The sequence below is a fragment of the Bison bison genome, unplaced genomic scaffold (genome assembly GCF_000754665.1).
Source record: "Bison bison bison isolate TAMUID 2011002044 unplaced genomic scaffold, Bison_UMD1.0 scf7180017864268, whole genome shotgun sequence".
Taxonomy (NCBI): domain Eukaryota; kingdom Metazoa; phylum Chordata; class Mammalia; order Artiodactyla; family Bovidae; genus Bison; species Bison bison.
This window is the reverse complement of record NW_011494840.1, coordinates 593,784-607,093: the sequence shown is the minus strand read 5'-3', so window position 1 is coordinate 607,093 and position 13,310 is coordinate 593,784.

Here is a 13,310-nt window from a genome sequence, read left to right as displayed (position 1 = left end):
GTTTCTCAAGAGGCAGGTCAGGTGGTCTGGTATTCCCATCTCTTTCAGGATTTCCCACAGTTTATTGTGATCCACACAGTCAAAGGCTTTGGCATAGTCAATAAAGCAGAAATAGATGTTTTTCTGGAACTCTCTTGCTTTTTCCATGATCCAGCGGATGTTGGCAATTTGATCTCTGATTCCTCTTCCTTTCTAAAACCAGCTTGAACATCTGGAAGTTCACGGTTCACATATTGCTAAAGCCTGGCTTGGAGAATTTTGAGCATTACTTGACTAGCGTGTGAGATGAGTGCAATTGTGTGGTATTTTGAGCATTCTTTCTTTGGGATTGGAATGAAAACTGACCTTTTCCAGTTCTGTGGCCACTGCTGAGTTTTCCAAATTTGCTGGCATATTGAGTGCAGCACTTTCACATATTAACAATTTATTAACATAGTACTTCACGGAGAAGGCAATGGCATCCCACTCCAGTACTCTTGCCTGGAAAATCCTATGGGCAGAGGAGCCTGGTAGGCTGCAGTCCATGGGGTTGCTAAGAGTCAGACATGACTGAACGACTTCACTTTCACTTTTCACTTTCATGCATTGGAGAAGGAAATGGCAACCCACTCCTGTGTTCTTACCTGGAGAATCCCAGGGACGGGGGAGCCTGGTGGGCTGCTGTCTATGGGGTCACACAGAGTCAGACACGACTGAAGCGACTTAGCAGCAGCAGCAGCAGCAGCAACATAGTACTTCAAAATTAATCATTTGGATTTACTTTAATGAAGTGTATCATTATGAACAAGAGAGCACAATTTATATGTGCACTTTAAAAACTAATAACAAAACACACACCCATGTACCTACCACCCAATTTAAGAAATAGATCAAAATCTCTGTTCCTTTTCTCCTCCATAAGAGGCAAACACTATTTTAAATGTCCTGACTATCACTCCATGCTTTTCTCTGCAATTTTACCAGGTGTGTGTGGTACATATAATTACACATATTGCTTAACTTGACATGTTTCAAGCATTGTGTGTGTTAGTCACTCAGTCGTGTCTGACTCTTTGCGACCCCATGGACTGTAGCTTGCCAGGCTCCTCTGTCCATGAAATTCTCCAGGCAAGAATACTGGAGTGGGTTGCCAGGTCCTGCTCCAGAGGTTTTAAGCATTAAATAAATGAAATAATGTAGCAGCATGTTCAATAAATTTTATTTATTCAGCATTCCTTTTTTTAAATATATTTACCATGTCAACAAGTGCATCTGTACTTCATTCATTTTCAGTGTTCTATATTCAATTTTCTGAATATATATCATAAAGCACTGATTCTTACTTTCATGTAAAAGGTATTTGGGTTGTTTCCAGTTTGAGGATTTATTATGTTATCAGAAATGATGCTATTAACATTCTTAGACATGCCTTTTGCCCATGTGCAAGTTTCTCATGATCGAATCTTTAGCAGTGGAATTCCTAGATCATTGGCACACATATCTTTGACTTGAGCAGATAATGTCAAATTGTTTTTCCCAAGTGGTTGTATACAGTTACGTTATTAAATGTCTGAATTTGCTTTTCACTCCCACTTACTCAATTATGAGTTACACAGCGGTAGTAAGTTTCCCTTGCAGATTCTCTTGCTTATAAGTATTAGAAGCAAACTCTGAAGTGACTTGTCAGGCTCACATAATCAAGTTACAGAAAGGCCAAAGGTTGGCTTTAGGTGTGACCAGAAATGGGAATTTTAATTCCATCAAGACTGTCCCTCTCGCTCTCATTTCTGCCTCCCAGTGATGCCTGCCTCATTCTCTCCAAGCAGCTTCTCCACCAAGGAAGGGACACCGTCGTCTGTAATTCCAGATTCACTTCCTTCCAACGTATCAGCTCCAGGTTGAACAATCCTAATGAGAGCTGGACTGGGCCAGCCTGGGGTCCAAGCTCATTCCTTAGATTGATAATCCCTGTGACCAGTGGGTGAGGCCCTCTGATGGGGTCACAGGACCACTTATGTGGTGGACAGTTAGGAGCTTGGTTATCAAGGAAGCGGGGTGACACGGTGAGCTGATGAGTAGCGTAAAATGTAAACAATGACTCTAAAACTGGGATGACGGCTAAGTAAAATAAACCTTAGCCAAACCTTACATGACGTGTGAAGTATGACGCAGAGGATGTCACACCTGAGGACACTCCTGTCACACCCTGACTCCTCCACCACGAGAAGCCAAGGAAGGCCCACCCCTCTCTCCAGGTGCCTGGTGCCACTTGTGAAGGTGTCGCAAGTGGCAGACATGGGAAGAGAAGGGACCTGGCAGCTTGAGCGTATCTCAGTGGATTGAACTTCACCTGAACACACTGTTTAGCTTCTAGGGCCAGAGTAGGTTTTTTAATGTAATAGGCTTAACATGGGACTGTTTTTCCTACCAATCAGAACCTAGAGGCTTCAGATAAGACTTGTTACAGACAGAAATAAAGAGGCCACGTCTGTCTCCACATAACTGCACTGCAGTGTGAGCCCACACGGCCTTGAAGTTCCTGCCTCTGTTTTCTGGTTCAGGCGGCCTCCCTCTGGCCCTCCTGGCTGAGGGTCCCCCAGTCTCTGCCTGGACCCTGTCTGCCTCAGCCTAGGTGTCACAGAGCCTTACCATCGGGACGCCACATGGAGTCAGCATCCTTACATGTGGGAGTGAGAGACCAGTTGTATGAGATACAGTCAGTGTCCAGACAATGCTTGCCATTCCCGTGGATGCCAGCCTGACTTCATTGGCCAACTTGGTTTTGGGGCTGAAGACTTTCTCTGGACACCAGTGGCTATTCACAGGCACACAACAGGCTGGAAACACCGGGCAATTAAGGTCCTTTGGGAGCAGCACCAATGACTGTCTGGGAGATAAAGACCCCAGCCCCTTTGCCGAGGTGTGGGTCATCTGAGATACGTGTTCTAATGTACTCCCCCACCTCCCCAGCAAGGTTAGATGCCAGTTGCCCACGTGGTCACTTGTTTGACAGCACATCTGTGAGATAATAGAAAATCTGTATATTGGTCTCTGCCTCTGGTTCCTGGCACAGAGATCCTGAGAACCTTGTAATTTCCTAAAAGTGATAAGAGCACAGGGAACATCCCTTGCTCGAATATTTGGTCCTTGACTCTGGTTCCTGATGTAGGGCTCCTGAGAACCCTTGTAATTTCTTGGTGATGGGAGGGTCTTTTGTTCCAATGAGACAAATCTGAGTGAGCCCCTAGGTGGTTTGTGGGTGGAGCTCGTCACAAGAAAGCTAGGAATTAGAAAGTTAGAAGCTTGGAATTTTAGCTCTACCCCCACATTATCTTGAGAAGGGAGAAGGACTGAAAATGGAGTTAATGATGGGGCAGGCCTACATGATGAAGCCTCCATAAAAATCCCAATATTGGTGGGTTTAGAGGCTTGCAGGTTGGTGAACTCATCCACCCTGGGTGGAGGGGGGGGTGGTGGTCAGTGTAAGGCAGCCCACCTCCACCAGGACAGCAGCTCCTGTGCTCAGGACCCTCCCAGGTATCTCTTCATCTGGCTGCTCACCTGTATCCTTTAAAACATCCTTCAAATTGGTAAATGTACGTGGTTCCCTCCACTCAGTGAGCTGCTCTAGAATTAATGGAATCTGAGGAGGGCATCATGGGAACCCTGATCGGCGGCCAAGTTAGACAGAAGTGCTGGGTGCCCTAAAGATCCGCTCCTTGTAGTTGGCACTTGAACAGGGCTGGGGCAGTCTTGGGGACCGAGACCTTAACCTAGGGGATCTGACACCACCTCCAGTAGACGGGGTCAGAGTTCAGTTAAATTGTGAGACACTCAACTGGTGTCATGGAGAATTGCTTGGCACACGGAAAGGACCCCACACATGTGGTGATCAGAAGTGTCACAGTGAAGTGTTCAGTGTGCTAACTGAAGGAGACACACAGGAGAAGGACCACGGAGTATTCCAGCACTGCACCGTTATTGGCTTTCTTCCATTATACTTAACTTCTCCACTAACCAATTGGTGTTTCCTGGGACCATGCCCCAAGTAAATCCTCCTGTATCTAAATCCTTTCCTTGGGTTTGCCTCTGAAGGAGCACATAAGACAACAGGGAAACAAAACATAAGAGCCTCCAAAAACGTGACTGTGAAGTAGCCAGATTTCCACAGGAGAGTCTGAGGTAAGCTCCTCTCAGAATCCTGAGCAGGAAACTGAGGTGAAAGCCCTTCACCCTTTCATGTAGATGCTTCCAGAATCTCTTCCCTCCTTCACTTCTCTCTCCTCCTTTCTATGCTGGAAAACAAGCAACCTTTTGTTGAACGTTTCCTATATCATATCTTCCTTCTATTGTTGGAAAGCAGGCCTCTACTTATCTGATATAAAGGTATTCACCATCATTGGCTGAAGGTGTATCTTTTTTGAACTCCATGAGAAATCTATGTGCTGGGTCATCCAGATTCAGCCCTTGGTCGATGTGGGTAAAGAGGAGAGTGACAAAGCCAGCTTGAAACTCAATAATCAAAAAACTAAGATTGTGGCATCTGGTCCCATCATTTCATGGCAAATAGAAGGGGAAAAAGTAGAAATAGTGACAGATTTTATTTTCTTGGGCTCCAAAATCACTGCAGATGATGACTGAAGCCATGAAATTAAAAGACATTTGTTCCTTGGAAGGAAAGCTATGACAAACCTAGACAGCATGTTAAAAAGCTGAGACATCACTTTGCCAATAAAGATCCATATAGTCAAAACCATGGTCTTTCCAGTGGTCATGTATAGATGTGAGAGTTAGATCATAAAGAAGGCTGAGTGACAAAGAATTGATGCTTTTGAACTGTGGTGTTGGGGAAGACTCTTTAGAGTCCCTTGGACAGCAAGGAGATCAAAACAGTCAATCCTAAAGGAGATCAACCCTGAATATTCATTGGAAAGACTGATGCTGAAGCTGAAGCTCTAATACTCTAGCCACCTGATGTGAAGAGCTGACTCACTGTAAAAGACCCTGATGCTAAGAAAGATTGAAGATAAAAGGAAAAGGGGGCAGAAGAGGATGAGATAATTAGATAGCGTCATGGACTCAATGGACATGAATTTGAGCCAACTCTGGAAGAGAGGACAAAGCAGCCTGGTGTGCTGCAGTCCATGAGGTCATAGACTTGGACACAACTGAGTGACTGAGCACACAAAATTCTCTCTCAAAACTTACTGAACAACTTTCACTATTTTTTTTTTTAATTTCAGAAGCTATCGCCTGTTTTTATTCTTCATTCTTTCTGAAATATCCATCTCCCTGATGGAAGCAGAGATACTGAAGAAAAAGAGAGGAAAGAAACAAACAAAAGTGAAATGAAGAACACAGAATTTCAGGGCCTTTCCTACAAAATAGGTCAATTTCAAACAAATAGTGCACCTAATAGTCAAAGAAATTTAAACCAAGTTGCCCTTCCTGACAAAATAAGCCTGAAAAACAGGTGATCAAGCAAGAGATAAAGAGAGAACAGGAGATGAAAAGTGAGCTTATGGGTCTCAGGAATGAACTCTTCTGAATATGAAATTATTCAGGGTGGGAAGGGTGAGCCCAACTTTCTCCACTCCTGCCCCCACTCTAGCAATTTTCTTTACCCTTTCAGATTCTTCTGATTAAACAAAGACTCCACCTTCCCAGAGGGACAATCCAAAAACTTTACCAGCCCATCTGCCCCTGTTACCACAGTCAATTTGAGCACTATTTGGTCTATATTTTAGCTGTAAAATATAGTTAAAATATATTGGGGCATCCCTGGTGGTTCAGATGGTAAGGAATGTGCTTGCAATGCAGGAGAACTGGGTTCAATCCCTAGGTTGGAAAGATTCCTTGGAGAAGGAAGTGGCAACCCACCCCAGTATTTTTGCCTGGGAAATCCCATGGACAGAGGAGCCTGGCGGGCTATAGTCCGTAGGGTCGTAAAGAGACAGACACGACTAAGTGACTAACACTCTTTACAGAAATGAATTTCTCTTTAGACCCCCAGAAAGGAAAACAGACATGGATAAAAGCATATCCAGAAACAAAGACAATAGGCTTGAGGAAATAACAAAATGAAATGAAAAAGAACAAACAAATAAAATAAGGAAGAATATGGCAAATAGGGATGGGACACATAAACATTATCACTATTCTCAAAAGAGCTCACAAAATAGGGGGAGAATCAAGTGTATATTTGAATAAATGTTCCTGAAATAAAGATTCAAATCCATAAATTACAAAGACATAGCTAAGCTAACATTTCAGAAAATTTGACTAGGACGACTTAATCAGACATATCCCATAAAGTGGATTTGGGGAGGGAAGTTATAGTAAGTTACACAGGCAAGAAATAAGGAAGCACATGAAAATCAGCTGAAATAAGAAAGAACAGGAGAGTGTGGGAGAACGAGATGATGGAGGAGTAGGTAGATGTGGAGAACATCTCTCTCCATGGATGCATCAGGAATATACCTTCAGACACAGAAGTGCATGCAGAACACCAGCTGAGAGTGGATAGGAGTATCTGACCAGTGGGAAAGAATAGGACCACGCAAAACTCGGTAGGATGAAGGAACTAGGGGGAAAAACAGGTGTGCTAGCAGGGCTGGACCTGCCCTCAGCGGGTGGGGGAACTGAAGCAGCAGTCCTATGCGCACAGCGGGGCAATTGTCTGAGTCAGAGCAGAAACATTTAATGCTGAGAGTGAAACAGCTGATCAGTGGCATCCTAAATGGAATGAGAATCAGACAATCCTTGCCGCAGCCATACATACCCTGGACAGGGACACTGGTCCCCTGGAAGGTGAAGTGGCTGGGAGCTGGGGTTTAGGGATTGTGGAGCAATCCCAGGGAGAGGGCTGCTGTGGACTGCAGAGAGACAGATTGAGGGGTTGTGAGGCAGAAGATCATGGTGGGAAATGCCTGTGGAGGAAAGTCAGGCAGCCATGGAAGCAAGGAGATACTGCTGAGTCAGCGTAGTGGGTGACGCCATCTCCATAGCCTCTCTCTCCCCACATGCCAGCAACGGCAGCCAAACAATAGAGAGGCTGGCCCATCAAGCACCTGACACACTGAACTACAGAGTAGGACTCCACCCAGGGTACTTCTATAAGTGACTGATGCACGGAACTACATGGTAGGACCCCACCCAGGGTGCCCCTTTAAGTGCCTGATGTGCCAATATACAGAGTTGGACCCCAGCCAGGGGGGCCCTCTATGTGCCTGAACAGGCAGAGCTATGGAGAAAGACCAGCCAAAGAGGCCTTCTGATCAGCAACAAGAGGCTAAAAAAAAAAAGACTCTGATCGGGTCATAACCCCTGCAGTGGAGGCAGTCCGTGTCCCTCTACAGTTGGTGCCACCAGGGTCCCCGAAATCCAAGCAGCTGCGCCACCATCACATTCAACTGTCACTGGGGCAGAGCTGACACAGGGGAAAAAAGTCTTGTATTTATGCATGCAGCATCGCTTTGGTCATGTTCAACTCTTTGCAACCCTGTGGACTGTGGCCTGCCAGGCTTCTCTGTCAGAGAGGGTTTCTCCAGCAAAGAATACAGGAGTGTACTGGCCAATACTGGTTGCCATGCCCTTCTAAAGCACTAGATTTCCTGCTGCCCTAGCTGCCAACCCCCCTGAGTATCTGGTGCTGCACCACCTCCACACCTGGGCCTCACTGGGGCAGACCCAAGTCCTCCAGGGCAGCCTCAGGAGCAAACCCCAGTGGATGACCCACATGCAGAGGTGGAAACAAAACCACAATTAAAACCCAGGGGCAGTGTGGCCAAGGAAGAAGACCCAAACCCTTCCCACCAGCTGTACAAGCTGCAGATTAAATCCATATGATCTACTAGGCAGACTCTGTGTCTATGGGATATATAAAAGGACATTGAGAGCTCCTACAAAAGAAAATGCACTAGTTCTGATAGCCATGGACAATGGAGGCAAGAACACACAGGAGTAGGAGCAGATTAGAATCTGAGCTGCCCCCTCAGCAGGTCCAGAGATCAGCACAGTGTTGGAGGGCATCCTAGGGAGATGAGGTGGATTGTGACTCCCAGTGAGGAAAGGGTCTCTGACAGCACTGACTCAAGGAAAAAAATTACTATTCTTATTTTTTGACTTGCTCTGTAAATTCTTTTGGATTTATTTTTCTTCTTTTTTTTTCCTTTTTTTCTTCCTCTATTGTAGTTGTCATTTTATTGGCACTAAGAAATCCAATTAAGCTTTTGAGCTATTTTTTTTCCTCAGTCACAATTTTTATTGTTGTCATAAACATCTGCCTCTATGTTGGGCTTTTGCAATTCTGTAGAATTTTCCTTTTTTTTGCTTTTCTCTTTTCTTAATTTTAATTTTTAAACTTACTATTATTTTTTCTACATTTATTCCTTTGCTTGTTTTCCCTATTGTTCTTCTCCCCTTGCAGTTAAATTTTAATGTATATAAATATTCTTTATCTGCCTCTAACTTTGAATATCTATTCTTTCTTTCTTTCTTTTCTCTGCTTTCCTCTCAAAACATTTGTTAGTTTTATTTTCATTACTTTATTCCCCAATTAGCACCTTGCTTTAGTTTTGTTTTTCAGTTTGTGCTTTAATTAATTTTGTTCTGGTGAATATAATTTTTGGTTTCCTTTGTTCACTGGGTCAATCTATTTTACTTTATTTTTGTTGTACTGTTTTGATTTTGTTTATGGATGTATATGTATATGTGTATATTCAGTCACACTTTCTACTGTTATAAACCTCTGCCTCTACATTGGGCTTTTGCGTTCTGTGGAGTTTCTCTCTTTTTTTTTCTTTCTTCCTCCATTTTCTTCTTTTTTTACAGTTTTAATTTTTTTAACCTATTATATTTTTTCCTACATTTATTCCTTTGTTTGCCTTTCCTACTGTTCTTTTCCCCTTGCAGTTAACCTTTAATGTATATAAATCTTCTTTATCTACCTCTATCTAACTTTGCATATCTATTCTTTCTTTCCTTTCCTCTCAAGATATTTGTTTGTTTTGTTTTCATTGCTTTATTCCCCACTTGGCAACTTGCATTAGCTTTGTCTTCCAGTTAGTGCTTAAGTTAGTTTTGTTCTTAACTGGTAAATATAATTTTTGATTTCCTTTGTTTTCTGGGTCAATCTACTGTAGTTTATTTTTGCTGGACTATTTTCACTTTGCTCATGGGGGTATATGTGTATGTGTATATTCCATTATTTTAATTATTATTTGCCTGATTTTGTAACTGCCATTTGTCTGGGGATCATCTTTGGTTTCTCCTTTTTGGATATTTGTTTTAATCTCACTTAATGCCATAACAAACCACTTGTGGAATCTTCATTCCTGGCCAGAGATCAAGCCCTGAGCCTTTGGAGTGGGAGCACTGACTCCAACACCCTAGACTATCAGAGAACTAAACCGAGGGAATATCAAATAGTGAGAACTCACACAAAGGAAGCCACTTGAATATACGACCCAGCATCACCCAACCACCAAGAGCACCCTGTGCAGGATGCCTCATCTAAACAACAAAAATACAAACCCAATAATCAGCAGACAGGATTACCACCCCACTCAGCCTTGCCCATCAGAGGAAAAACAAACAAACAAAAACTCAGCACAAATCTCACCCTATAAGAAGATTACACAAACCACTGGACCAACTTTAAAGGACAGACCAAAAGGAAGAAAGAATTCAACGTTGAAGCCTGGGGAAAGGAAACCTTCACAGTAACTTAAAAAAATAATAATAATGAAAAGGCAGAGAAATACTGCACAAATGAAGGAACAAACTAGAAACACAGAAGTCCAAATAAATGAAGAGGAAATATGCAAACTACCTGAAAAAGAATTCAGAATAATGATAGTAAAGATGATCAGAAATCTTGAAAACAAAATGGAGAAAATGCAAGAATCAATTAACAAAAACATCGAAGAATTACAGAATAAACATACAGAAACAACACAATTACTGAAATTAAAAATATTCTAGAAGGAATCAATATCAGAATATCTGAAGCATAAGAACGAATCAGTGAGCTGGAAGATAAAATGGTGGAAATAACTTCTGAAGAGCAGAATAAAGCAAATAGAATGAAAAGAACTGAGGACAGTCTCAGAGACCTCTGGGACGATATCAAATGCACAAACATTTGCATTATAAGGGGTCCCAGAAGAAGAAGACAAAAAGAAAGTGTATGAGAAAATTCTTGAAGAGATTATAGATGAAAATTTCCCTAACATGGAAAAGGAAATAGTCAATCAAGTCCAAGAGGCACAAAGAGTCCCATACAGGATAAACCCAAGGAGAAACTTCCAAAACACATACTAATCAAAGGAACAAAGGCTAAACACAAAGGGTATTAAAAGCAGCAAGGGAAAAGCAACAAATAACATACAAGGAAAACCCCATACATTTAAAAGCTGATCTTTCAGCTGAAACTCTGAAGGCCACAAGGGAATGGCAGGATATATTTAAAGTATTGAAAGGGGAAAATCTACAAATAAGATTACTGTACCCAGTAAGGATCTCACTCAGAATTGATGGAGAAATAAAAAGCTTTTCAGACAAGCAAAAGTTAAGGGAATTCAGCACCACCAAACCAGCTTTACAACAAATGTTAAAGGGACTTAGATAGTCAAGAAATAAATGGGGAAAAAAAGATCTACAAAATTGACCCCAAAGAATTAAGAAAATGGCAATAGGAACATATATATCAATAATTACTTTAAATGTAAATGGATTAAATGCTCCAACAAAAGACACAGACTGGCTGAATGTATACAAAAACAAGATCCAAATATATGCTGTCTACAAGAAACCCAGTTCAGACCTCAAGATACATATAGACCAAAGTGAGAGGATGGAAAAATATATTCCACGCAAATGGGAAGCAAAACAAAGCTGGAGTAGCAATCTTCATATCAGACCTTAAAATAAAGAAGATTACCAGAGATAAGGAAGGACACTACATAATTATCAAGGAATCAATCCAAGAGGAAGACATAACAATTGTAAATATCTACAACAAAGGTCCATCTAGTCAAGGCTATGGTTTTTCCAATGGTCATGTATGAATGTGAGAGTTGGACTGTGAAGAAAGCTGAGCGCTGAAGAATTGATGCTTTTGAACTGTGGTGTTGGAGAAGACTCTTGAGAGTCCCTTGGACTGCAAGGAGATCCAACCAGTCCATTTTAAAGGAGATCAACCCTGGGTGTTCTTTGGAAGGAATGATGCTAAAGCTGAAACTCCAGTACTTTGGCCACCTGATGCAGAGTTGACTCACTGGAAAAGACTCTGATGCTGGGAGGGATTGGGGGCAGGAGGAGAAGGGGACGACAGAAGAGATGGCTGGATGGCATACTGACTCAATGGATGTGAGTTTGAGTGAACTCCAGGAGTTGGTGATGGACAGGGAGGCCTGGCGTGCTGCAATTCATGGAGTCGCAAAGAGTCGGACACAACTGAGTGACTGAACTGAACTGAACTGAACTGATGACCCCAACACAGGAGCACCTCAATACATAAGACAAATTGACAGTAACACAATAATAGTTGGAAATTTTAACACCACACACACACCAATGGACAGATCATCAAAACAGAAAATTCATAAGGAAACATAAGTCTTAAATGATACATTAGATGAGATGGATCTCATAGATATCTTCAGGACATTCCATCCAAATGCAGAAGAATACACCTTCTTCTCAAATGGACACGGACCATTCTCCAGGAGAGACCACATCTTGGGTCATAAATCAAACCTCAGTAAATTTAAGAAAACTGAAATGGTATCAAGCATCTTCTTGGACCACAGTACCATGAGACTAGATATCAACTGCAAGAAAAAAAATGTAAGAAACACAGACACATGGAGACTAAACAACACATTTCTAAGTAACCAAAAGGTTACTGAAGAAATCAAAAGGGAAATCAAAAAATTTCTAGAAACAAATGACAATGAAAATATGACAACTCAAAACCTATGGGAGGCAGCAAAAGCAGTCCTAAGAGGGAAGTTTATAGCAATACAATCCTACCTCAAGAAACAAGAAAAACATCAAATATACAACCTAACATTACACCTAAAACAACTGGGAAAATAAGAACAAAAAAATCCCCAAAATTGGTAGAAGGAAAGAAATCATAAAGATCTGAGCAGAAATAAATGAAAAATGAATGAAAGAAACAACAGTAAAGGTTAATAAAACTAAAAGCTGGTTCTTGGAGAAGATGAACAAAATTGACAAACCATTAGCCAGACTCATCAAGAAAAAAGAGAGAAGAATCAAATCAACAATATTAGAAATGAAAACGGAGAGGTTACAATAGACAATGCAGAAATGCAAAGGATTATATGAGAATATTATGAAAAATTAAATGGCAATAAAATAGATAACCCAGAAGAAATGGATTCTTTGATTCTTAGAAAAGTTCAGTCTTCCCAGACTGAGCCAGGAAGAAATAGAAATTATAAACAACCCAATTACAAGCACTGAAATTGAAGCTTTGATCAAAAATCTCCCAAAAAAACAAAAGCCCAGGACCAGATGGCTTCACAGGAGAATCCTACCAAACATCTAGAGAAGAGCTAACGACTATCCTTCTAAAACGCTTTCAAAAAATTGCAGAGGAAAGAACACTTTCAAATTCATTCTATGAGGCCACGATCACCCTGATACCAAAACCAGACAAAGACAACACAAAAAAAGAAAACTACAGGCCAATATCACTGATGAACATAGATGCAAAAATCCTCAGCAAAATTCTACCAAACAGAATTCAGCAACACATCAAAAAGCTCATATGCCATGATCAAGCTGGGTTTATTCCAGGAATGCAAGGATTCTTCAATATATGCAAATCAATCAACGTGGTACACCACATTAACAAACTGAAATATAAAAACCATATGATCATCTCAATAGATGCAGAAAAGGCTTTGACAAAATTCACCACCAATTTATGATTCAGTTCAGTTCAGTTCAGTTCAGTCGCTCAGTCGTGTCCAACTCTTTGTGACCCCATGAATCGCAGCACGCCCAGCCTCCCTGTCCATCACCAACTCCCGGAGTTCACTCAGACTCACATCCATCGAGTCAGTGATGCCATTAAGCCATCTCATCCTCTGTTGTCCCCTTCTCCTCCTGCCCCCAATCCCTCCCAGCATCAGAGTCTTTTCCAATGAGTCAACTCTTCCAATGAGGTGGCCAAAGTATTGGAGTTTCAGCTTTAGCATCATTCTTTCCAAAGAACACCCAGGGTTGATCTCCTTCAGAATGGACTGGTTGGATGTCCTTGCAGTCCAAGGGACTCTCAAGAGTCTTTTCCAACA